This window comes from Dendrobates tinctorius, unplaced genomic scaffold (assembly GCF_039654945.1).
Source record: "Dendrobates tinctorius isolate UK_male_01 unplaced genomic scaffold, ASM3965494v1 ptg000056l, whole genome shotgun sequence".
Classification (NCBI taxonomy): domain Eukaryota; kingdom Metazoa; phylum Chordata; class Amphibia; order Anura; family Dendrobatidae; genus Dendrobates; species Dendrobates tinctorius.
The window spans coordinates 10,024,239-10,050,058 of record NW_027361724.1 but is presented as its reverse complement, the minus strand read 5'-3'; positions in this window follow the sequence as shown (position 1 = coordinate 10,050,058).

The following is a 25,820-nucleotide window of genomic DNA, read 5'->3' as shown; positions in this document are numbered from 1 at the left end:
GGAATTCCAGAGGATGGGGGCTATTCCAGAGAAGTCTTGGAGGCGGTTGGGTGAGGAGCGAATAAGTGTGGAGGAGAGAAGGAGGTCTTCCAGGTTATTGGAATGCTAATGAACAAATTAGCAATCAATGGAAGTGAAAAGTTTCTCTTGTATATTAAACAAAACTATTTTGATAAAAAAAAAATACAATTAAGGCAAGAACAAAGGAAAAAAGAAGACCATTGAAAAACATATAACTGTCAGTTTGTGCAGTTCAGAGTAAAAAATGCTCTCATGGGCAAATTATAATGTGAATTTCAGGCTTTAAACTAATTAGTAGCAAAATAATCACAAGAACAAAAATTTAGTTTTATAGCCACTTTAAGCCATAATTTCAATAGAAATACAATAAAAATGGCTGTGCTCTGTTTGTACTCACCAGCATGAGAAAAAACACCTTCCCCGATGAACTTGCTCCTGTGAGGGAGCAGTTATAAAGATTAGAAATTTTTTGCATTTGTAGGATTAAACTAAATTTACCACTGTTACGTCAGAAAAAAATACACAATAGCCTTTGTATAGAGGGTGTTTTATATTGCATCACGACATCACAGAAACATCTGGAAACCCCAAAAGGGAAATTTAGTTCTATGATATGAGTTATGACAATATATTGTATACATCATGACAAATTTCATGTTACTACAACATGGTTTAGCAATGTAGCCAACAACTCACTAATCCTATAAAATAATTTTTGGAAACATTGCATGGTTAACTCTGAATAGTGTGAATACCTATGAAATAGGTAGGATGGAAACATTTGGCAGCAGACCATCACCTGGAAAAACAGAAGATCAGGTGCATTTGAGTGGATCTAACCAGACATTGATTTAATTTAGAATCTGGTTTAGGATCACAAATTTGCCATAAAGAAATGTTACCACAATTCTTGAAATTAATATATTTATGATGATATAGTAGCATTGTTTACTTTGCTGCTGTAATTAGAATTGCTGAAAGATTAATTTACCTTCTGTTGCGACAAGAACAGGAGTGGAGATAAATATATTTAAGAATAATAGGGCTTAAATCTTTAACTCCAATACTATAAACAGAATTACATTTAATTGTCAAAATGCCCAATGTACCGCCAAATGTCATTTATAAACCACCATGGCCATACATAAAGTCCCCCCTTCTCAAAAGCTTTACAAGCTTTCTTTATATATCCTATTAATAGGCGATATTGTACTATATTGAAAATAATTTTTCACTGAGCTAAATAGTGAAAAATGTCTGAGGATGCTGAAGAAAAGGAAATTCCTGTAGACTCCTGGAATAAAATATATGAACTGTATATGGATGACAACTATAATTCAGCAATTTTACATCAATAAGCAATTCAATGGCTCCTAAAATATTAAACTGCAATAAAATATATACAAACTATTAAAAGCAGAAAAGCTTCTTTAGTTAATATCTGGCTTTCAATTATGAAAGATATTTTGCCAATTAACTATATTCAGATTTGTTAAAAACAAAAAACCTACAGGTAGCTGTAATATTAGTGAGCAGACAATGGCGCTTCTGCACTGAAGTAAAGGAATGTTTGCTTACTCAAGATTTAATTATAAGAATGTAAATTAACATTAATAATTTTGACTTCAAGACCTGACAAAGATCAAGGCCAATAAAGGGCCTGTCACACTAAGCGATATCGCTAGCAATATCGCTATAATGTCACTGGTTTTTGTTACGTTATAGTGATATCGCTAGCAATATCGCTATGTCTGATACTTACCTCCGACCGCTCCCCCGCTGGTTATCGCTGATCGCACGAGAACGTCCTGGACCGTTTCTCTTCGTCGGCTTCCTGTGGCACCGATGAGCGACACGGGCGGGAGGACGTCAGAATCGCCTCGTCTGACAGGTAAGTAGCGATCCCCGACCGCTGCTATGTCACTGGTGAGATCTGCCTGTGTTGCAGCTCACTAGCGACCACTTAGCGATGCACCAGCGATCCTGGCCTGGTAATATCGCTGGCCGGGATCGCTGGTGCATCGCTAAGTGTGACAGTACCTTAACAGACTAATATATAGTAAATCTTTTCTTATAATAAAGAAACGAAAAAGAGATCCATAAAAGTGGCTAACAAGGGGCCCCACACATCAAAGTGGCTACCAAGGGGCCAAAATGGCTACCCAGGGGCAGGGCCCTGCATGCCAGACTTGCTCCTGGGGTTCATTGGCACCAAAGTGGTTTCTGAGGGGCCCTGGGAACCAGACTGGCTCCTGAGGGGGCCCGCAAAACAAAGTGGGTCTTGGGCTTCACATACTAAAGTGGCCCCTGAGAGGCCTTGCATATCAGACTGGTTCCTGAACGGCCCCGAAATCATAGTGGCTAAAGTGGCTTGTGAAGGGCTGTACTATGCCAGTCGCTCAGGCTTTTACCAACCTAAGATGATTCGCACCACAAGAATGTCCACAAAATATTTCCATGAAAATGCAATATGCGCTTTTGTCCATTTTTATTTTTCAGGGGTACAGCTGCTATTAAATGGTTGCTATCATTACTAAGGTCCCCATTACACTGAACGAGCATCCGATCTATGATGTTTCAGCAATACCCTGCTGTGACTGTGGCAATTGCTGCATGTGACAGTGGGATACAACATCGCAAGGGGCATTCCTGAGCATGGCAGATCCCAGTAGCGGCCGTTTTGATCACTGTGGTGTCATGCATCATACACTCCCAGCGAAGAAAATTGTTCATTGTGACCGCTGCGCTTGCAATGCTGCAATGTCGGGTTTGTGACATTGCAGCATCACAATTGTCAGCGGTATCATTCAGTGTGAAGGGACCTTAAGGACTTACTAGTCCACTAATTGTACAATTTTATTGAATAAATAGGGACCACTACACTGTTATAAGAAATGTATGTGACAAGGTTCCCTGATTTCTATAACAAATGTTAGTGGCCTGATTAATGAAAATTGCCTCAGAGTAAAACCATTTTGGTTGTCCATAGCAACCAGAGGTCAGCTTTCATATTTGAAACTGCTGAGGTAAAGTGAAGCAAATGGTGGTGACATCACACAGGTCCTTTAGCCTGCAGCCAATATTATATGATGGTGGCATCACTACATCACCCCAATTGGCTTCATATACAACCCATCCCAGGTTGTGCCATCGCTATACACAGCATTCATATTCTAACTTTACTTTCTTACAGTCCACACCTGATACACTGCTGTAAAGCTGGCAGCGCTGTTCAAGCACCATGTATTTCCTTCAGGAAATGCCCATCTAGTTTTAAATGATCACTCAGTGGCTTCTTTATGTGGTGGTAGAAACTGACCGTAACCAAAATGTGAAGTGAATTATCACTATACAGATATGTATAGATCATAGTGAGACATGCTGGAAATGTGTATTTGGAGAGGCAAAGCATGATGGAGGTAGAGCAGCAATGCATCACTGGTAATGTTAAATCCAAGACTATGTGGTAGATAAAAGTGATAATTTGGCTTAATTTGAGTTAATGTTACAATCTTCAATGTTAACCATCATGTTACACCAGAGTTTAGATTTGTGGCTCCAGATGTAATAGGAGTATAGTTATTATTACATGGTAATTTATGGTGCCATTTTACTTTTACATGGATGACACTTTTGGACATTAAAGGTCATTCTGAAGTGTAGACATAAAACTCATGTGCATTTTGTGTATATGTGGGGCTGATTAGCATAAATACACAAGACTGTACAGAGCGGAGCCGCTTTCTGATTTTTAACTGTCACAAGAAACTTAAACTATAGAACCTTTGTCCACTGGTTTTACAAAAGAAAAAAAAAACAAATAGTAGCTAAACAACAACTTCACCCTGTATTGTGTTATCAGTAGGGGGCTGTGAAGCCAAGTGACTTTGGTATTTTAGAAAGATCGACATCTTTTAAATGAGGCCCAAGTGTCACTAGTGCTTTGGACCTGATCTTCATGTTTCTTTGATGGTTAAAATTGACACATTGATTAGTGTTTTATTCATGTGTTTCACATATGGAAATATAAATTGTAAAGTGTCTGCTACTTAGTGCAATGTTAATTGGAAACTGTGTGCACTTCATGATTTTCAGACTTATGGGCAAATTTGATCTGATTTTTTTGCATGAATCTTTAAAAATATAACTAAAAAAGGGAAATCATTAGTTTACAATTACCTATGTTGAGCAGAACTCAACCCTTTTACTCAGTTACATATACTAATAGTTTCAGAAAAAATCAATACCAAATTTAAAGTCAGATACAGATAAAAGGATAATACCCCGAAATGGAAAGCTGCAGCTAATTTTGCCTCATATTCGAAAAACAAAAAAAAAAAATTTCTATCCCTACAATAGAAGTCAAATATATACCCTTAATCAACTTGACATCCTTTCTCTCTTTCAATATTATTCAAGATACTAGAGACAAGCAGATCTTGCAAAACATGAGCAGCAAGTTGTGTGGATTTTCTGTGAAATTCGATTCACAGTGCAGTTATTCTCCCCCACTTATATGTTACATGTTATTTTCTATGGAACCACCAAAAACAGGACAGTACAAATTGCCAATAAAATGTAAATTTTATTTTAAATAATTAAACAAATTTATACATAATAGAATACAGACAAAAATAACACCAGAGATACTGCTATCCTAACAGGGAGCCATATTACACATTACCCACAAAATATTTGAAACCTTTGGAGTCTTCTCTCTTGAGTGAGACTTCTGGTAATGAACAGATCCTGAAAGTCAGTGCATGTCAAAATGTTATCATAATTTGCCTATTGAAGAGCAATAACTACAGAGATTCAATGTATAAGGGTAAAATAAAGATGTCTTGATTAACGGACTAGACGCAGTGAGCAATGGAAAGGTGAGGGTGATTAATTCTATCTTAATTTAGAATTTTTTTATATTTTGACTCTTGCAGTATTTCAAATAATACAAGTGAGTTCACCCATCAGTAATAAAATACAATTAGTCCTCAGATTCATTTTTTGCACTTTACATGTGTGGTCATTGTTTTAACCAATCTCTTTTGTGATAGGAGCCATATGAGACATTAAACTTTTTAGAATGCCCTGACATTTAACAGCCAGATCACATTTCTATTGGTTGGACTAGATTGAAAATGGCTCTTTTACTGATCACAATTTTTTTTCTTTGAACCATTTATTGCTATACAGAATCTTGAAATATGTATGCTGATGAGTGAAAATTGATGAAATTATAATTAAAATCCTGCTTTCTCAACCATTGTGAGACTGGTCGACATGAGTATTCACATTTCTTTAATAAAACATGGGTGCCATCTAGGTTTGCTATGTTAGATAAGGTAGCATTCAGAAGTGGAGGAGATTCCTGGGTGTTTGCATTTCACTAATGAATAAAGGGAGGAGCAAACCTCTCACAATTTGTATAAAAGAAGAAGACAGCTTGGTAGCTGCACAACTCTTCTGCTGTTTGTTGGTGACTGGTCACTAAGCATTTGTGAAGAAATAACAATGGATACCCAGGCACAGACAAACCCTGAAAAGGTAATGTTTGCTTTTAGTTTTAATTTCTAGAATTATCAAAGAAATAAGATATTTTAGGATTTTTCATTGCCTGTTATTTTGCAACTTTCCTTAAAGGTTTAACATTTCTAATATGTATATTAAAATTGACAGTATTCTGAATTACTAAAGATGACTGGCTAGCATGTAGGAAATAGGCCAATGTCAGAGGATCTAGTTTATCCAATTTTTCTATGGCCTACATATTTGAAGATAGGGCTTAACAATTTTAAGGGAGTAGTTTTCATGAAAGGCTATTTTGTTATTGGAGGATAGTCTGATCTGAAATTTTTTGCATATTCTTAAAAATACAATGTAACCTTAGTCAATAAAATGTCTTTAATATAATGCAATAGCTTTTCTACAGACCTCAACTAATGCTTCTTTGGGTCTCTCACACAGATATGCTGTTGTGGCCCCGTGCTCAGTTCTACATACCCAGATGAGGATTGGTACCAAGATATGGGTTGTCCGGCACATGGAGATACTCCAGAAGGGGAATGGATCTGCCTGACCGATCTAATGCAGCAAGGTCCAAGGAAGCGGCCAAGGCTTTTGCCACCGCATGTCAAAACATTTATATTTGTTCATATAAACAGAAAAGAAAGTGAGGACACAACTGAAGAGAGTGACACAGAGGAGAGTGACACAGAAGAGGAACCTGAGGTTTTGGAATTTAATGAAAGTGAAGACAGTGACTCAGAGACCATTCCAGAGCCTCATCCAAAAAAGAGGTTTCTTCAGCGCTTTTTGCAAGAACAATGATTCTTTTTCAATTGTATGGACTATTAATAAAATTCTAAATTTTTTAAATACATAGATTGCACGTGTGTTGTGTGATGCAGATTTAAAACTCATAATACTGTAATAAATCAAGTTAGTCACCTAATGAAATGTGCCAAACTTTCTAGAGGTTTTTACTTGTTTCCCTTCATGTATTACATAATGACCCCAAGCTGGTATTGCCGATATGGTATGCATAGGAAATGGTTAAAATATTGTGGTAAACCAGCATCAACAAATTTTCAAGAATACAGTGGTTGTTACACAGGTAAATATCAACCGATCTGAATATATCAAACAGGTCACCAAGAGATATCTGATACATTTTCAAAGCTCAGAGATTTTCAATCACCATCATGAGAAAAAAAACTTGCCTGATGTATACGTACGTGTGAGCGAACCTTTAAAGGAGTGATGAGAGCATCCTACAAGTGCAAATCAAAATGAAACTAAATTTATCACGGTTATGTCAGAAAAATTATTCCACAGCCCCAATATGTAGAGTGTTTTATTCTGCACTGTGACACCTCAGTAACATCTGAAATTCCAAAAAAGGTAACATTATATACTATATTGTATACATCATGACAAATTTCTTATTACTGCAACAAAATTTAGCAATGTAGCCAACAACTGACTAATACCAAGAAATAATTTTCAGAAACATTGCACGGTTAACTCTGAATAGTGTGAATATTTATGAAATAAGGAAGATGGAAGCATTTGTCAGCAGATAATCACCTGGAAGAAACAGAGCATCAGGTACATTTTGAGTGGATCTTAGCAGACCTTGATCTAATTTAGAATCTGGTCTAGGATTACAGGTTTAATGTAAAGAAATGTTACCACAATTCCTGAAGATAATATATTTATGATGATATAGTAGCATTGGTTACTTTGTTGCTGTAATTAGAATTGCTAAAAGATTAATTTACTTTACTTTGTGAAAGGAACAGGAGTGGAGATCAAGGTGATGAATAAATCTATTAAGTCTTCAATTTTTGCCTCCAATACTATAAAGAGAATTACATTTACTTTTCTAAGCTACCAGTGTATTAAGGATTATCAGTTATAAACCACCATGGCTATGCATATAAGGGGCTCGTCTCAAAATCTTTACAAGTTTTAATTCAGTATCATGTATCATATAGATAGGGAATATTGTACTATATTGTAAATAAAGTAAATACATTTTCACCAAACTAAATAGTGAACAATGTCTGAGGATGCTGGATGGCAGGAAATTCGTCTAGACTTCTGGAATAAAATATATGAACCATATCTGTATGACAACTGCCATTCAGTAATTTTTTGTCAAGAATTCAATGGCTGCTATAGTATCAAACTATAATATTCTACAAACTATTAAAAAGCATTAAAGTTTCTTTAGTTAATATCTTGCTTTCGATTATAGAAGATAATTTGCCGGATAACTATATTCAAATTTGTTGAAAACAGAAAACCTAGAAGTAGCTCTAATATTAGTAACCAAATAGACAATGGCGCTTCTGCACTAATGTAAAGTAAATGTTCATTTATTTGGGATATAATTAAAAGAATCTAAATTAACATTAAAAACTTTTACTTCAAGACCTGGCATCAAGATTATGGCCAATAACAAAAAAGTTTTGTTGCATCTCTAATAGGATTATACATGCTGCCTTAAGGCCCCTTTACATTTAGGGATGCATCAGTGATCCCAACCACGATATGACCTGGTCAGGATCGCTGGTGCATCACTAAATAGTCGCTAATGAGCTGCCAAACAGGCAGATCTCAGCAGCGACGCAGCAGCGGTCTTTACTTACCTGTCACTCGTCGGCGCCAGCAGGAAGTCGCCGAAGAGAAATGGACCAGGCGATTGCCAAAAACCAGTGGGTAAGCCAGTCAGAGGTAAGACTCACATGTAGCGATATCGCTAGCAATATCGCTGCTGCGTCACAAAACCGGTGACGCTTTAGTGATATTGCTAGCGATATCGCTATGTGTAAAGCCCCTTTACTGCAACATGCAAATCAATGGATAATTACACTGACACAGGTATAATAGGGAAATATGTATGTAATAGGGCAATGTAAAGTACCCAGTAGACAGTTGAACGTAACTGGGTTTGTGATGCACCTCACATTTTGTTATAGTGTTCTCCTTAGAAACCAAAACTTAGTTATTTGTCATCCAAGCAATGTTTAATTGTATTGTACAGGCAACTATAGAAAAAAATGTACAAGTAAGCATGTAGAGAAAACTTTATAATGTAAACTTACTAAATGTTTTACACTTTTCCCTGTAAATCTAGCATAATGAAGATTCCTAAATAAATTCAAGGTAGAAATATAATTTGACTAGAGCATTTATGGTAGAAAATTATCTTAGCCTGCTGATCTTTGTAAAACTTATGCATGTAAAATGAATTATCAAGGTTCATTTTCCAAAGTAGGTAATTTTTAACTCCGAGTCAATATAGTAAAGCAACTTACTAATACCCACATTTGATATGTCCCCCATCTAATACAAAATATAATACTCATCAATACAAGTCAAGTCATTAACATATAAGAAAATGTAATAAGATACAAGTAATAGTCACCTAGTTTATAATAAAGTGTAAAATTAAGTTAAAGAGGTATTCCCATCTCCAAGATCTTATCCCAATATTAACAAAAATGGCTAATTAAAAATCTAGATTAATCCACTTTTTGTCCACCAATTATACAAATGGCACTTCCAAATACAACTTACAAAACAAAAGGGACAGTGATAAACTGTCACCAATAGAAGAGAACCATACGTGAACACAAAATTCTGATTTTAATGATTAAAAATCAATAAAATTCATCGATCTTTTACCTGTTTGATATGTAGTACAAATAAGGGATACTACAGCTGTATACCAGCATATGATTAAAGGGTGCACATGTGGTAACTATCATTAAGGCCATGTGCATAATATAACTGGATACCTTGTGTCATTCTTTTTCATGTGATGTAGTGATATCCTTTTCTTTATTATATATGTGCAATATCTAATTTTCATTATTGTGATTATCGGTGGTTATTGTCCGATGGGGTATGTTCATTGTAATTATGGAAAAGTAGTTTATTTTTATGGATTTTTAATCATTAAAATAAGCAGAATTTTGTATTCACATATGGTTCTCTTCTATTGGTGACAGTTTATCACTGTCCCTTTTTGTTTTGTAATTAAAAATCTAGTATAGTTCTTCTGATTCGCTATGTAGCTATACAAATGTAGGGCATTACAGTAGCTTAGATATCTATTGCTATGACCATTAGTCGTGCTAGATAAACAATGTTTATTACTTTATGTATACTATATATGCACTGTTGCAATACACTTTATGGGATTTAAAACTGTATATTCCATCTGGCATAGTATGTATGTCACTTTTAATGGATGGATATGTTATTTTTTGTAATTATTAAGTACTATTATCAGGTACACCCCTATATATCTATCACATTCACTTGATCATTGACTGAAAACTGTCCACATCTCCACAGACCAAAACGTTGCCCAGATGGGCTAATAAAAGTAGCTCTTTTTCCACTGAGCATGATATGATGCCTCCATTTTTTGGATTTCTACAGTTGAGGTTTGATCTTTGCCTGGGGGGATTTTCTCCCAATTTTTCATTTTTCTTTTTGTCTTTGTGCTGCTCTAGTTCTCTTTTTTGTGTGATTAAAGTAAGCAATAATGCTGGATTAAGTCTGTATTTACCTATAATTTTAGTGCAGATTACAGTATTGTGATGGAAGAACCAGATTTTTATGTTGATCTTTTTACTTTTGGCTGTCTCTTTATATGGTTCAGAAAAGTTCCGACCACATTATAAAACAAAAACTGTATTCTTGAGAATACATTTTCTTTTTTTAAATTCGAGGATAATGGAATAAGTTTAAACCATCTTCAGTCCTAGGATCATTCAGTATTAAACATGTATTTTCTAGTCAATTAGAGTAGATTTTTAGCCAGCCTCTTAAGGTTATGCAAAAGTGGTTGACAGCTAACATTTTGCTTCACTGGCACAAAGCTAATTACAAAATAATACAAAATCAAGTAGAATTAAATTTCATTTGAATACCATTGCCTCACTCTAAGATTACAGTGTTAAACCCTTTAGTCCAGTCCAAGCTTTTCAATACTGCAAATTTGTGGGAAATTTATTTACTATAATTTTTGTAAAATATGTTGCTGAATATTAGGCATTGCTGAATTACATCCTGTTCAAGGTAATTCAATTTCAAGGCTAAAGTTGAACAGTCTATATTGCCATAAAGATCTATCAGGAAGCCACAGCTCATACATGAGCTGACCGCAAGACAAAACGTAAAGCCAATCTTCACTATACAGGTATGTATGGATCATGTTGAGGCATGCTGGAGGATAAAGCATGGTGGATGTGGAGCCACAATGTATGACTGGAGATTTATCCAACTATTTTATAGTCTTGGTTATCACATTAATAGGGAAGTCCAACAATTTTTAAAATAAAATCCCTCATTGCTAGCCAGCATGCTGTACCAGAGGTTTGCTTCGTCATGACTGATGCATTTTAATAGGATTATTAATATCTGGTAATATATGGTGCAATATAATTTTTCCATGTTTGATATTTTTTGGAGATCACATATATGAGAATCATACTTTAAATGCCATATAGAAGTGCAGACGTGTGGGGCTGATTATCATGAATACATACAAGACAGTATAGAGCAGAGCCGCTTTCTGCTTTCTAAAGTGTCACAGGAAATGTAAAACAGAAGAATCTGCTCACAGGTTATGTAAATAACAATCTAGGGTGAAGGTGTAAAGGGGGTTTTACACTAAGCGATATCGCTAGCAATATCGCTAAAACGTCACCGCTTTTGTGACGTTATAGCGATATTGCTAGCGATATCGCTATATGTGATACTTACCTCCGACGGGCTCCCCCGCTGTCCATCGCTGATCGCGCAAGAATGTCCAGCTCCATTTCTCGTCTGCTTCCTGCTGGGCTTCCTGCTGTGACGACGAGCGACGCGTGGAGGCGGGCAGGAGTACGTCAGGATCGCTGTGTGTGAAAGGTGAGTATCGTGCGCTGCGTCGCTGCTGCATCGCTGTGAGATCTTTCTGTATGAAAGCTCACTAGCGATCATTTAGCGATGCACCAGCGATCCTGACCGGGTCGGATCGCTGGTCAGATCGCTGGTGCAAAGCTAAATGTAAAAGGGCCTTTAGGCTGCTATTTTTTTTGTCTTGTTTTATCAAAAGGGGCTGTGGAGTAAAGACTTGGGATTTATTTGTCCTTCTGAAAGAGCAATGACTGGAGGCCTAAGTGTCATTAGTATTTGAGATCCAATTGTCAGGGTTTTAAACATATGAAAAAAAAGTACAAAGCTTCTCCTACTTAGTGCAATATTAATCCCTTTCTGACATCAGACGTATGATTCAATCCCCAAGCCTATTTGACTAGGGTGTAATATTAGGTCATCTCGATTGGGGTGTGAGCGGGCGGTGACCGCCGGGTGTCAGCCAATTCTGACAGCCGATACCCGGTACTAAGTGACACAAGATCCTGATCATTGCGATTGTGACCCAATGGCATCCAGCAAAAAAAGAAGAGTATTTGAATTTTTTAGTGCATGGAGCATATGTTATAAACCATAAGAAAAAGGAGCTTAATACCAGATCAAAATAAAAATAAATCTTTATTGATACATTTTGAAAATAAAAAATAAAAATAAGTGCTGAAGCCCAAAACAGAGGCCGCAAATCCAATAACAGTCCAGAGAGACCTTAAGACATCAACACAAGAATACATGATTAAAAAGATATTTAATAAATATAGTATATAGAGGCAATTCATTTTGCTAATTCAAAAAAGTGCAAATGCTTGCAAACGAAATACAGTCCAAAAAAGTGCTTGGTGAAAAGTAAATTGCTAAGACTTCATGTGCATGTCAAATACCAATTCACTATGGTCAATCATAAAGTGCATAAAAAATCAATTGCTGCTGAAAAAGCATACATGGAATTATGCCTATAAATAGGCTATACTGCTGTAGTGAAAAAGGTGCTCTGACTCCAAGATGCTTATTAGATGCAAATATAGTTTTGCTTCAAAAAGAATACTTTGATTATATCAATTGCTGCTGAAAAGCATGCAATAAAGCTAGAATCATAGAATCGTAGAGTTGGAAGGGACCTCCTGGGCCATCTGGTCCAACCCCCTGCTCAAAGCAGGATTCGCTAAATCATCCCAGTCAGATGTCTGTCCAGCCTCTGTTTGAAGACTTCCATTGAAGGAGAACTCACCACTTCTCGTGGCAGCCTGTTCCACTCATTGATCACTCTAACTGTCAAAAAGTTTTTTCTAATATCTAATCTGTGTCTCTTCCCATTCAGTTTCATCCCATTGCTTCTAGTCTTTCCTTGTGCAAATGAGAATAAAGTTGATCCTTCTACAATGTGACAGCCCTTTAGATATTTGTAGACAGCTATTAAGTCTCCTCTCAGTCTTCTCTTTTGCAAACTAAACATTCCCAAATCCTGCAACCTTTCCTCATAAGACAGGGTTTGCAGACCGGTCACCATTCTGGTCGCTCTTTTCTGAACTTGCTCCAGTTTGTTGATGTCTTTTTTAAAATGTGGTGCCCAAAACTGGACACACTATTCCAGATGAGGTCTGACCAAAGAGGAGTAGAGGGAAATAATGACTTCACGTGATCTAGACTGTATGCTTCTGTTAATACATCCTAGAATTGCATTTGCCTTTTTTGCTGCTGCATCACACTGTTGACTCATATTCAGTCTGTGATCTATTAGTATACCCAAGTCTTTTTCACATGTGCTGTCACTTAGCCCTATTCCTCCCATTCTATATATGCTTTTTTCATTTTTATTGCCCAGATGTAGTACTTTGCATTTCTCCCTGTTAAAAACCATTCTGTTAGTTGCTGCCCACTGCTCCAGTTTATTTAAATCTTTTTGAATCCTCTCTCTCTCTTCTCTAGTATTAGCTATCCCTCCTAGCTTTGTGTCATCAGCAAATTTAATCAGTTTACCCTCAATTCCTTCATCTAAATCATTGATAAAGATGTTGAACAATACAGGGCCCAGGACAGAGCCCTGTGGTACCCCACTTGAGACATTCTTCCAACTGGATGTGCAGCCATTTACGACCACTCTTTGGGTCCGATCACTAAGCCAGTTATGAATCCACCTAACAGTTACCTTGTCCATTCCATACTTAGTCATTTTTTCAATAAGGATTGTATGAGAGACTTTGTCAAATGCTTTGCTGAAGTCAAGATATACTATATCTACAGCATTTCCTTGATCCACCCAATCAGTGATACCGTCATAGAAGGAAATTAAGTTAGTCTGACATGACTTATTAGTTAGAAACCCATGCTGACTCTGTTTAATCACTTCATTCTTATCCAGGTATTGACATACATGTTGTTTAATAATTTGTTCAAAGATCTTTCCTGGTATAGAAGTCAGACTCACCGGCCTATAGTTGCCTGGGTCCACCTTCTTCCCCTTTTTGAAGATAGGAACAACATTTGCTCTTCTCCAGTCTTCTGGCACTTCTCCTGTTCTCCAAGAATTTTCAAAGATTATGGAGAGGGGTTCAAAAATTTCTTCTGCTATCTCCTTCAGTACTCTGGGGTGTAATTCATCTGGACCTGGAGACTTGAATTCATTTAGGTTAGCTAAGTGTTTCCTCACTATCTTTCTGTTTATAGATATCCTGGATTCTTCTATTCCCTTAATAGGACAGTGAATAACAGTTGATGTTGCATTTCCTTTCTGAGAGAAAACAGATGCAAAATAGGAATTTAAAAGTTCAGCCTTCTCAACATCCTGTCTTACCATTTCATCATTTTCATCCTGTAAAAATCCTATAGCATCTTTGACTTTTCTTTTACTTTTGACATATCCCCAAAATCCTTTATTATTGCTTTTGACATCTCTTGCAAGCCTCAGTTCATTTTCAGCTTTAGATAATCTGATTTGTGCCCTGCAGGTTCTGCAGACAGCATTATATTCTTCTTTAGATATGCCTCCCTCTTTCCATTTTATAAACATTTTTTTCTTCCTTTTTAGCATGTGCTTAAGTTCTGTGTTCATCCATCCTGGTTTCCTTAAATGCTTCCTATTCTTCCCTCTTTTCGGAATTGTTAACAACTGTGCTTTGAGAATTTCATTTTTCAAGATTTCCCATCCTTCCTGGACATTTTTGTCTTTAAGGATATCCAGCCATTGGATCCCTCCAATTCTCTTTCTGAATCCCTCAAAATCTGCCTTTCTGAAATCTAACCTTGACGTCTGAGTCTTCACAGGTCTTCCACCTCTAGTTATCCAAAATTCTAAAATAGCATGGTCGCTACCTCCTAGGGTCCCAGCCACTTTTACCTCCTCAACCATTTCCTCCCTGTTTATAAGGATTAGATCCAAGGTAGCAGTTCCCCTTGTTTTCTCCCTTACCTTTTGGAAGATAAAGTTGTCAGCAAGAGAGGATAAGAATTTCCTTGACCTGTTAGTTTTGCCTGAGAGAGATTCACAACAAATGTCTGGATAGTTGAAATCTCCCATGACAACTATGTCATATTTTTTGGAGAACTTGGCCATCTGATGCATAAAGAGTTCATCTATATCTTCGGCTTGCACAGGCGGCCTGTAGTAAATGCCTACAATGGTGTCCTTTCCATTGTTCTGTCCTTGTATTCTTACCCAAACAGTTTCCACAGAACTCCCAGTCTCTGAAGCTTCAATCTCTGTGCAGATATACGCGTTTCGAACATACAATGCGACACCCCCTCCTCGTTTATCAAGTCTGTTTCTTGCAAATAAGTTGTATCCTTCTAGTCTTGTATTCCAATCATGTGTATTGTCCCACCAAGTTTCAGTGATTCCAATTACATCATATTTCTTTTCCTGTGTTAGTAGTTCCAATTCTCCTTGTTTGTTGCCCATGCTTTGTGCATTAGTATAGAAACATTTTAGTTTGTGATTGGTTTCTCTTTCTCCAATATTTTTATTAATTAGATTCTTTCGTCTTTGTTCTTCCTTTCCACTTCTAATAGCAGAGTTCTCAATGGCATTTGTCAGGTGTATGGCTTTTTCTGGTCTTTTGCTTCCCTTCCCATGTTGTTCTAGTTTAAAGCTCTCCTTACAAGTGTAGCAAGGCGACTTCCAAATACATGCTTTCCAGTCTTCGTAAGGTGCACCCCATCTCTAGCAAGTAGTCCATCGTATAAGTAGTTCACTCCGTGATCCAGAAATCCAAATCGTTGCTGACGGCACCATCGACGTAGCCAGTTGTTCACCTGCAGAATCTTATTCCACCTCCTTGTTCCATGGCCATCCACTGGGAGGATGGAAGAGAAGACCACCTGCGCTCCCAGTTCTTTCACTTTCTTGCCTAAGTCTTCAAAGTCTCTGCAGATGGTTTCCAGGTCGTTTCTTGCGGTGTCATTTGTCCCCACATGTAGTAGCAGGAATGGGTAGTCATCTGTAGGTCTGAAGAGTCCTGATATCCTGTCAGACACATCTTTAATTTTTGCACCTGGAAGACAGCACATTTCTCTTGTAGTTATATCCGGTCTGCAGATAGCGGCCTCTGTTCCTCTCAGCAGGGAATCCCCCATGACCACCACTCTCCGTTTCTTCTTCACAACATTTTTCTTTCTCCATCCAGGAGGACTCTGAGGGCGTACAAGGTTGCTGTTTGTTGGCAAAGTCTTATCCTGATGTATTTCTTCATCGTTTTCCTGCGTGAGAGCCTGGTACTGGTTTCTGAGCAGTATGGGTGCTGACTGCCTCCTGATCCTCCTGCTTCTCTGGGTCACATGTCTCCATTCCTCTGTTTCTTCAGGTGCACTTCGAATTTCTTCTCTTTCTGTAACATGAAGAGATAATTCTGCTCCGTCCAAGAACTCTTCACCTTCCTTAATGATCTTCAACGTAGCTAACCTCTCTTCGAGATTTTGCAACTTTTCCTCCAACAGGGACACAAGCTTGCATTTGTGGCATGTGAAGTTTGGCTTTTCCACTGGTAAATCTGTGAACATGTAGCAAGAAATGCAGCTCACCAAATGGCTCCTGGCCTCTTCCATCTTGAGATTTCTTAAAAACGATGAAAGATGAGCCAAATTTCGCGCGCCAATAGGCGCGCGGTTTTTCCGATTTCCTCTTTTCAGCTGCAACGGCCAAAACCCAGTGATCGTTGAGCTCGCGGAGACTCTTCACTTATCCCAGAAGGCACTGGGAATATGCAATTGATCTCCTCAAGACTCTTCCCCTGGTTTTCCGATTTCCTCTTTTCAGCTGCAACGGCCAAAACCCAGTGATCGTTGAGCTCGCGGAGACTCTTCACTTATCCCAGAAGGCACTGGGAATATGCAATTGATCTCCTCAAGACTCTTCCCCTGGTTTTCCGATTTCCTCTTTTCAGCTGCAACGGCCAAAACCCAGTGATCGTTGAGCTCGCGGAGACTCTTCACTTATCCCAGAAGGCACTGGGAATATGCAATTGATCTCCTCAAGACTCTTCCCCTGGTTTTCCGATTTCCTCTTTTCAGCTGCAACGGCCAAAACCCAGTGATCGTTGAGCTCGCGGACACTCTTCACTTATCCCAGAAGGCACTGGGAATATGCAATTGATCTCCTCAAGACTCTTCCCCTGGTTTTCCGATTTCCTCTTTTCAGCTGCAACGGCCAAAACCCAGTGATCGTTGAGCTCGCGGAGACTCTTCACTTATCCCAGAAGGCACTGGGAATATGCAATTGATCTCCTCAAGACTCTTCCCCTGGTTTTCCGATTTCCTCTTTTCAGCTGCAACGGCCAAAACCCAGTGATCGTTGAGCTCGCGGAGACTCTTCACTTATCCCAGAAGGCACTGGGAATATGCAATTGATCTCCTCAAGACTCTTCCCCTGGTTTTCCGATTTCCTCTTTTCAGCTGCAACGGCCAAAACCCAGTGATCGTTGAGCTCGCGGAGACTCTTCACTTATCCCAGAAGGCACTGGGAATATGCAATTGATCTCCTCAAGACTCTTCCCCTGGTTTTCCGATTTCCTCTTTTCAGCTGCAACGGCCAAAACCCAGTGATCGTTGAGCTCGCGGAGACTCTTCACTTATCCCAGAAGGCACTGGGAATATGCAATTGATCTCCTCAAGACTCTTCCCCTGGTTTTCCGATTTCCTCTTTTCAGCTGCAACGGCCAAAACCCAGTGATCGTTGAGCTCGCGGACACTCTTCACTTATCCCAGAAGGCACTGGGAATATGCAATTGATCTCCTCAAGACTCTTCCCCTGGTTTTCCGATTTCCTCTTTTCAGCTGCAACGGCCAAAACCCAGTGATCGTTGAGCTCGCGGAGACTCTTCACTTATCCCAGAAGGCACTGGGAATATGCAATTGATCTCCTCAAGACTCTTCCCCTGGTTTTCCGATTTCCTCTTTTCAGCTGCAACGGCCAAAACCCAGTGATCGTTGAGCTCGCGGAGACTCTTCACTTATCCCAGAAGGCACTGGGAATATGCAATTGATCTCCTCAAGACTCTTCCCCTGGTTTTCCGATTTCCTCTTTTCAGCTGCAACGGCCAAAACCCAGTGATCGTTGAGCTCGCGGAGACTCTTCACTTATCCCAGAAGGCACTGGGAATATGCAATTGATCTCCTCAAGACTCTTCCCCTGGTTTTCCGATTTCCTCTTTTCAGCTGCAACGGCCAAAACCCAGTGATCGTTGAGCTCGCGGAGACTCTTCACTTATCCCAGAAGGCACTGGGAATATGCAATTGATCTCCTCAAGACTCTTCCCCTGGTTTTCCGATTTCCTCTTTTCAGCTGCAACGGCCAAAACCCAGTGATCGTTGAGCTCGCGGAGACTCTTCACTTATCCCAGAAGGCACTGGGAATATGCAATTGATCTCCTCAAGACTCTTCCCCTGGTTTTCCGATTTCCTCTTTTCAGCTGCAACGGCCAAAACCCAGTGATCGTTGAGCTCGCGGAGACTCTTCACTTATCCCAGAAGGCACTGGGAATATGCAATTGATCTCCTCAAGACTCTTCCCCTGGTTTTCCGATTTCCTCTTTTCAGCTGCAACGGCCAAAACCCAGTGATCGTTGAGCTCGCGGAGACTCTTCACTTATCCCAGAAGGCACTGGGAATATGCAATTGATCTCCTCAAGACTCTTCCCCTGGTTTTCCGATTTCCTCTTTTCAGCTGCAACGGCCAAAACCCAGTGATCGTTGAGCTCGCGGACACTCTTCACTTATCCCAGAAGGCACTGGGAATATGCAATTGATCTCCTCAAGACTCTTCCCCTGGTTTTCCGATTTCCTCTTTTCAGCTGCAACGGCCAAAACCCAGTGATCGTTGAGCTCGCGGAGACTCTTCACTTATCCCAGAAGGCACTGGGAATATGCAATTGATCTCCTCAAGACTCTTCCCCTGGTTTTCCGATTTCCTCTTTTCAGCTGCAACGGCCAAAACCCAGTGATCGTTGAGCTCGCGGAGACTCTTCACTTATCCCAGAAGGCACTGGGAATATGCAATTGATCTCCTCAAGACTCTTCCCCTGGTTTTCCGATTTCCTCTTTTCAGCTGCAACGGCCAAAACCCAGTGATCGTTGAGCTCGCGGAGACTCTTCACTTATCCCAGAAGGCACTGGGAATATGCAATTGATCTCCTCAAGACTCTTCCCCTGGTTTTCCGATTTCCTCTTTTCAGCTGCAACGGCCAAAACCCAGTGATCGTTGAGCTCGCGGAGACTCTTCACTTATCCCAGAAGGCACTGGGAATATGCAATTGATCTCCTCAAGACTCTTCCCCTGGTTTTCCGATTTCCTCTTTTCAGCTGCAACGGCCAAAACCCAGTGATCGTTGAGCTCGCGGAGACTCTTCACTTATCCCAGAAGGCACTGGGAATATGCAATTGATCTCCTCAAGACTCTTCCCCTGGTTTGTCAAAGCTATGTCAAAGCTATGTCAAAGCTGCAAAGATATAAAGTGCTCTTTGCAAATATAGCATACAAAACAGTGGTATGCACACCAAGTATAAAGAATAAGCGAAATAAAGTGAAACTTACAAATGTGAGAGAGGTCTAATGAAGGTACTCCCACCGCCCCACCATGCATTTAGTGATAGCCATTTCCTCAGGAGGTACGTGTTTGGGAAGGGGGCAAGCACATATACTGCAAGATGGCTAAAGAGACGGTAGTATTACATGTGTATAACAATTATTTTTGTCCACGGGTAGAGACGAAGAGACCAGAAGGAGCCCATAAATGATGCATGCTCTGTGAGATTGAGGTTACTTACAATATAATCCTCTTTTTCTGGGATTTTATTAGTACTATCCCAGTATTTATGTTTCACATATATTTAAATTATATTCATGTGTGTTTGTTTTGTAGGGGTGATTTTTATAACTTTATTTATTTTATTTATTATTTTTTATTTATTATTATTTTTTATTTTGTTTGTTCTACTATAATTGTCACTGTTACACTTTATTATTATTCTCATTAATATGAGACTTTGTGGTATTTATATCTTCTTTATTCACTTTAACATTGTCTCTATCAAACATTGGATATAGCGATTTCTATGCCCTCTTTTTTGCCCATATTAAAGATGGTGGCTTCAGTGTGTGTGCGCATGCCCAGTGTGGCGGCTCCCATGATTCAATTCTCCGGCGGCTAGCGGTGACACGGGAGGCTATTGACATCATGAGGGATTTCCCTCTGCCTTCTGGTCAATTCTGGTATCAGACATATTGAATTACCAGAAGGATAAAGGGGAGGATTGGCACAGCTTATAGATTAGGGTACTGTGCCGTACACCCAGAAAAAGTAAATGTGACCAAAAGAAAGGGAGGTGTACATAAATCACTAGTAAATCAGATATATAGAAATATGAAACTGTGTGCATACAAAAATGTGGGATCAAATTTAATGAACATGATGAATGTCAATGCGTTAAAAACATTTTAAAAACAAAAAAGGGCGAGGTTTTGTTTTTGGTGATTAAAACAGATCTACCATACAATATTCAAAAGGAGACCCAATCAAGCTCCCTATGGCCCATAAATATAGAAATTACAGTAAGTACTACAAACACTGCAAATAGGATGCACATAATGCAGAATAATGTCTGGTGTTTAGCTAGAAATCACAAAGAGCCCATAACTTGAGAGATTAAAGGGTGGAAATAGAGTAAGACACAAAATAGAGCATTATTGGTGGTATTAAATTAGCATCAATTAGATAATTTTGTATAAAAATGGAGAAAATGTAAAATTGTTATGGAGTACAGCATTTATCAGAGAAAGGTAAACAGGAAAGTATTTACTGTAAAAATCAAAATGTAAAAGTGATGACTTCCAGAGAAGGGGCCTGTGACAACAAAGGAAACAACTTGTAACATATGTTAGGGAGAATGGTTTGATTATTAGAGCCATCCAATTCATAAATGTTTTGGCAAGTTGCATAGTAAATGTAATTCTTTTATGACTTCCCAATTACAGACTTTTTAATGCGATGTTATGGATTAATTTAATTGTAATAATTGTAATTTAAGAGCAAAAATTATGAAAACCTTACAAAGAATATGATTTAGATTTATTTGTACCTAGACTATTTTAGCATTCCCCTTTCCTGAATGATAGAAGATCAAACTTTCTAGAATTCCGATTATAAAATTGATGCTTGTAATGATTTCATTCTTTTTTTATTATTTATTTATATAGCACCATTGATTTCATGGTGCTGTACATGAGAAGGGGTTACATACAAATTACAGATATCACTTACAGTAAACAAACTAACAATTACAGTCTGATACAGAGGGGAGACAGGACCCTGCCCTTTTGGGCTTACATTCTACAAGATGGTGGGAAAGGAGACAGTAGGCTGGGGGGTTGCAGCAGCTCCAGTGATGGTGAGGTGATGGCTCCAGTAGTGGTGAGGAGGCAGCGGGGATCATTGCAGGCTGTAGGCTTTCCTGAAGAGATGAGTTTTCAGGTTCCGTCTGAACGATCCGAGTGTGGTTGATAGCCGGTCGCGTTGGGGCAGGGAATTCCAGAGGATGGGGGCTATTCCAGAGAAGTCTTGGAGGCGGTTGGGTGAGGAGCGAATAAGTGTGGAGGAGAGAAGGAGGTCTTCCAGGTTATTGGAATGCTAATGAACAAATTAGCAATCAATGGAAGTGAAAAGTTTCTCTTGTATATTAAACAAAACTGTTTTGATAAAAAAAAATTACAATTAAGGCAAGAACAAAGGAAAAAAGAAGACCATTGAAAAACATATAACTGTCAGTTTGTGCAGTTCAGAGTAAAAAATGCTCTCATGGGCAAATTATAATGTGAATTTCAGGCTTTAAACTAATTAGTAGCAAAATAATCACAAGAACAAAAATTTAGTTTTATAGCCACTTTAAGCCATAATTGCAATAGAAATACTATAAAAATGGCTGTGCTCTGTTTGTACTCACCAGCATGCGAAAAAAACACCTTCCCCGATGAACTTGCTCCTGTGAGGGAGCAGTTATAAAGATTAGAAATTTTTTGCATTTGTAGGATTAAACTAAATTTACCACTGTTACGTCAGAAAAAAATACACAATAGCCCTTTTATAGAGAGTGTTTTATATTGCATCACGACATCTCAGAAATATCTGGAAACCCCAAAAGGGAAATTTAGTTCTATGATATTTGAGTTATGACAATATATTGTATACATCATGACAAATTTCATGTTACTACAACATGGTTTAGCAATGTAGCCAACAACTCACTAATCCTATAAAATAATTTTTGGAAACATTGCATGGTTAACGCTGAATAGTGTGAATACCTATGAAATAGGTAGGATGGAAACATTTGGCAGCAGACCATCACCTGGAAAAACAGAAGATCAGGTGCATTTGAGTGGATCTAACCAGACATTGATTTAATTTAGAATCTGGTTTAGGATCACAAATTTGCCATAAAGAAATGTTACCACAATTCTTGAAATTAATATATTTATGATGATATAGTAGCATTGTTTACTTTGCTGCTGTAATTAGAATTGCTGAAAGATTAATTTACCTTCTGTTGCGACAAGAACAGGAGTGGAGATAAATATATTTAAGAATAATAGGGCTTAAATCTTTAACTCCAATACTATAAACAGAATTACATTTAATTGTCAAAATGCCCAATGTACCGCCAAATGTCATTTATAAACCACCATGGCCATACATAAAGTCCCCCCTTCTCAAAAGCTTTACAAGCTTTCTTTATATATCCTATTAATAGGCGATATTGTACTATATTGAAAATAATTTTTCACTGAGCTAAATAGTGAAAAATGTCTGAGGATGCTGAAGAAAAGGAAATTCCTGTAGACTCCTGGAATAAAATATATGAACTGTATATGGATGACAACTATAATTCAGCAATTTTACATCAATAAGCAATTCAATGGCTCCTAAAATATTAAACTGCAATAAAATATATACAAACTATTAAAAGCAGAAAAGCTTCTTTAGTTAATATCTGGCTTTCAATTATGAAAGATATTTTGCCAATTAACTATATTCAGATTTGTTAAAAACAAAAAAACCTACAGGTAGCTGTAATATTAGTGAGCAGACAATGGCGCTTCTGCACTGAAGTAAAGGAATGTTTGCTTACTCAAGATTTAATTATAAGAATGTAAATTAACATTAATAATTTTGACTTCAAGACCTGACAAAGATCAAGGCCAATAAAGGGCCTGTCACACTAAGCGATATCGCTAGCAATATCGCTATAATGTCACTGGTTTTTGTGACGTTATAGCGATATCGCTAGCAATATCGCTATGTCTGATACTTACCTCCGACCGCTCCCCCGCTGGTTATCGCTGATCGCACGAGAACGTCCTGGACCGTTTCTCTTCGTCGGCTTCCTGTGGCACCGATGAGCGACGCGGGCGGGAGGACGTCAGAATCGCCTCGTCTGACAGGTAAGTAGCGATCCCCAACCGCTGCTATGTCACTGGTGAGATCTACCTGTGTTGCAGCTCACTAGCGACCACTTAGCGATGCACCAGCGATCCTGGCTGGGTAATATCGCTGGTCGGGATCGCTGGTGCATCGCTAAGTGTGACAGTACCTTAACAGACTAATATATAGTAAATCCTTTCTTATAATAAAGAAACGAAAAAGAGATGCATAAAAGTGGCTAACAAGGGGCCCCACACATCAAAGTGGCTACCAAGGGGCCAAAATGGCTACCCAGGGGCAGGGCCCTGCATGCCAGACTTGCTCCTGAGGTTCATTGGCACCAAAGTGGTTTCTGAGGGGCCCTGGGAACCAGACTGGCTCCTGAGGGGGCCCGCAAAACAAAGTGGGTCTTGGGCTTCACATACTAAAGTGGCCCCTGAGAGGCCTTGCATATCAGACTGGTTCCTGAACGGCCCCGAAATCATAGTGGCTAAAGTGGCTTGTGAAGGGCTGTACTATGCCAGTCGCTCAGGCTTTTACCAACCTAAGATGATTCGCACCACAAGAATGTCCACAAAATATTTCCATGAAAATGCAATATGCGCTTTTGTCCATTTTTATTTTTCAGGGGTACAGCTGCTATTAAATGGTTGCTATCATTACTAAGGTCCCCATTACACTGAATGAGCATCCGATCTATGATGTTTCAGCAATACCCCGCTGTGACTGTGGCAATTGCTGCATGTGACAGTGGGATACAACATCGCAAGGGGCATTCCTGAGCATGGCAGATCCCAGTAGCGGCCGTTTTGATCACTGTGGTGTCATGCATCATACACTCCCAGCGAAGAAAATTGTTCATTGTGACCGCTGCGCTTGCAATGCTGCAATGTCGGGTTTGTGACACTGCAGCATCACAATTGTCAGCGGTATCATTCAGTGTGAAGGGACCTTAAGGACTTACTAGTCCACTAATTGTACAATTTTATTGAATAAATAGGGACCACTACACTGTTATAAGAAATGTATGTGACAAGGTTCCCTGATTTCTATAACAAATGTTAGTGGCCTGATTAATGAAAATTGCCTCAGAGTAAAACCATTTTGGTTGTCCATAGCAACCAGAGGTCAGCTTTCATATTTGAAACTGCTGAGGTAAAGTGAAGCAAATGGTGGTGACATCACACAGGTCCTTTAGCCTGCAGCCAATATTATATGATGGTGGCATCACTACATCACCCCCATTGGCTTCATATACAACCCATCCCAGGTTGTGCCATCGCTATACACAGCATTCATATTCTAACTTTACTTTCTTACAGTCCACACCTGATTCACTGCTGTAAAGCTGGCAGCGCTGTTCAAGCACCATGTATTTCCTTCAGGAAATGCCCATCTAGTTTTAAATGATCACTCAGTGGCTTCTTTATGTGGTGGTAGAAACTGACCGTAACCAAAATGTGAAGTGAATTATCACTATACAGATATGTATAGATCATAGTGAGACATGCTGGAAATGTGTATTTGGAGCCGCAAAGCATGATGGAGGTAGAGCAGCAATGCATCACTGGTAATGTTATATCCAAGACTATGTGGTAGATAAAAGTGATAATTTGGCTTAATTTGAGTTAATGTTACAATCTTCAATGCTAACCACCATGTTACACCAGAGTTTAGATTTGTGGCTCCAGATGTAATAGGAGTATAGTTATTATTACATGGTAATTTACGGTGCCATTTTACTTTTACATGGATGACACTTTTGGACATTAAAGGTCATTCTTAAGTGTAGACATAAAACTCATGTGCATTTTGTGTATATGTGGAGCTGATTAGCATAAATACACAAGACTGTACAGAGCGGAGCCACTTTCTGATTTTTAACTGTCACAAGAAACTTAAACTATAGAACCTTTGTCCACTGGTTTTACAAAAGAAAAAAAAAACAAATAGTAGCTAAACAACAACTTCACCCTGTATTGTGTTATCAGTAGGGGGCTGTGAAGCCAAGTGACTTTGGTATTTTAGAAAGATCGACATCTTTTAAATTAGGCCCAAGTGTCACTAGTTCTTTGGACCTGATCTTCATGTTTCTTTGATGGTTAAAATTGACACATTGATTAGTGTTTTATTCATGTGTTTCACATATGGAAATATAAATTGTAAAGTGTCTGCTACTTAGTGCAATGTTAATTGGAAACTGTGTGCACTTCATGATTTTCAGACTTATGGGCAAATTTGATCTGATTTTTTTGCATGAATCTTTAAAAATATAACTAAAAAAGGGAAATCATTAGTTTACAATTACCTATGTTGAGCAGAACTCAACCCTTTTACTCAGTTACATATACTAATAGTTTCAGAAAAAATCAATACCAAATTTAAAGTCAGATACAGATAAAAGGATAATACCCCAAAATGGAAAGCTGCAGCTAATTTTGCCTCATATTCGAAAAACAAAAA